General features: G+C 31.7%; 1 protein-coding gene across 1 annotated transcript in view; it reads right to left on the bottom strand.

Annotated features, from left to right (window-relative positions):
- Positions 1-2,333: 2,333 nt before the first annotated feature.
- Positions 2,334-2,500, bottom strand: part of LOC125025963 (protein O-mannosyl-transferase 2-like) — a 20,838-nt gene continuing 20,671 nt past the window's right edge. The window contains exon 20 of the mRNA XM_047614324.1: positions 2,334-2,500. This exon is cut by the window's right edge and continues 176 nt beyond it. The gene's annotated coding sequence lies outside the window, so the exon portion shown is untranslated.

Genomic DNA, 2,500 nt, shown 5'->3' with positions numbered 1-2,500 from the left:
AAAACTGAAAAGGAAAACATGACAACACAAAGCCTTCATACTCTATTTTTTTGTCAGATGTGTAATACTTATTTCATATATCTAAAAACTTTTAAAAAGCATAAAGGGAAATGCAGTGGGAAAAATATTTGCAAGGTTTGTTTCCAGAATTTCAAGAATTTCAAGCTTCTCCTTAATCATATAAGGAAAGAAAAACATGCCGTGCTGCTAGGTACTACCCATTTAAGTGCAAATCATAAAACCTTTAAAAGACTCCTCAATGCCAATAGAATTGATCCAGGTGATGTTTTAGAATACCAAGAAAAAGCAATGGATAATTTAACAAAAATATCTGGAAACAAGGAAGTGGAAGGCACACTTTCCACAACACCAGTGACTGAAGCATGTCAAGGACAAACTCCTGTAGCAGGAAACATGCCTAAGGAGATGATAGCCAGTGGCAAATGTGATGGAACAATCATACATGAGAAAGGTAATTCATCCAAGGAGAAAAGTAAGATTGTAAGCAAGGAGTGTGCATCAAAGGATAGCAGTGTGAATTTGCCAGGAGAGGAACAGATAATCAAAACCATAGCGATAGGAAAAGAGACATGCAATGCATTGGAAGACAACCAAAAACTAGTGGATAAAGTCAACATCAACAAAGGGGAATTTCCTGTGACTCCGTATGAATTGGTGAATGATCATATCAAACAAATGCCATTGTCTCCTAGTGACAGTGGATGTCAGATGGATGATATCTGTCATGACATTGATAACCCTTTTATTGGCCTAGATATCAAGGAGGAAGTACTGGAAGAGAGTGTGAATACCTCAACCTTCCAAGCTGTTGATGGGAGAGGGATGGTAGAAACAGTAAATGATAATACTTTAAACAGAGTGAGAGAAACGTGTAGCACATTAACAGGTGAAAAAATAAAACAAAAAAAGGGTTACAAGCCCCTACCTAAATCTGTAAAAATAGCAAGGCTGGAACACAAAACTTCCTCCCTGTCAGAGTATCTAGAAGTACAGAAACACCCTGAGAGACAGGTCCGTTGTATTAAGCTAAGACGAAGGACAGAATATTGCCCTGGTTGTATGGAATTGCTTGATGCTAGATCAGCCATTCTGAATACAGAAACCTTTGAAGTGTCAATGTGGTGTAAGACTTGTGCTTGGAGTATACTCTTTACTGACTTCTTTCGTTCACAGTGAAGTCAACAATATATAAACTTGTTTTGATAAAGTATTTATTTTGTATCAGCTATAAAATTGTGCAAACTGTTTTTGGGTTTACAATACACTGCCATTTTGAAATATGATTATTATTTTTATACTGTAGTCCTTTCTGACTTTCTTTATCCTCAGTTAAAGTTGGTCATTATCATCATTATTGTTGATCACCCTCTTCCTCTTTTGCCATGGTATAAAGTTCATGCCAAAAGTTTTAAGCTTTGTTTCCATATTCTATAAGATTTTTTTTCATATGTATAAGTACAACTTTGTTTCTGAATAAAATTAATACCCTTTTTTAAGCTCAGTTTTGTATACATAAATATATTTATTTTGTGTTTGTATCAATGTTTTTTATATGATGCACAATTTTTATAAATGTCATTTCATTTACCAAATAAAATCATTTGACATAAATGTATTTTCAAAATATTATTACATAAATGAATTGATCATCTCCTCAAATGGTCTCTGATAAATGTAGCTGTTCAAAGTGTATTTTCCTATATGTGCATCGGTTTATTTCTCGCAAGCTGATTATGGTCAGTTTCTGATTTGATTGCAATAAACAGCATTATTTTGCAATTCATTTGAATAGACTGGTCCATCATTCTTTTTAGTTTTTCTCTATTTTATATCTTTTCTTACCAACCTTAATTTTACTTTTTAGTGCAAAGCTACTGTGAAAGCAATAATAAGAAAATTCAATTTTGCAAAGATGATTCAATTTGAATAGCCATAAACTGTTGTTTATATTTATTTATTGACAAATGTATTTCTGATACAAATATGTTTCTTGTATTGTGAAGATATTCATTCTCTTTCATACCTTTTTCTACATGCAGTAGTAACAGTATTAAGTAAATAGTGACAGAAATGAGAAAAAATCATGGCAGAGATCATGATTACATGAAAGAACTATTACTTTATGTAATAAACTTAATATAATGAATTGCATTTTTCTGTGCAGTATGGACCACATACAGAAGCACCTTCCTTCTTAGGAAGCAAAGCACACAGAAGATTATGTGAATTAATTAGTTAAAATGCTTTATAAATAATGTTTAAGAATTTATTTTGTTGATCACCATTTTCTGTCAGGGATATAAAACATAATCAAAATATCACATTTATTTCATATAGTCAAAGTTAGTCTTGGCAATTATATGGCAACATAAGTAAAATAAAAATCCCACATGTACATATAATTATTAAATGCCCTTTTATCACTATGTAACAAGGCTTATACTTTTAACTAAATATAAATTATATTGAATATTTAAAG

This window comes from Penaeus chinensis, chromosome 5, assembly GCF_019202785.1.
Source record: "Penaeus chinensis breed Huanghai No. 1 chromosome 5, ASM1920278v2, whole genome shotgun sequence".
Taxonomy (NCBI): domain Eukaryota; kingdom Metazoa; phylum Arthropoda; class Malacostraca; order Decapoda; family Penaeidae; genus Penaeus; species Penaeus chinensis.
This window is presented reverse-complemented; position numbering and strand designations above follow the sequence as displayed.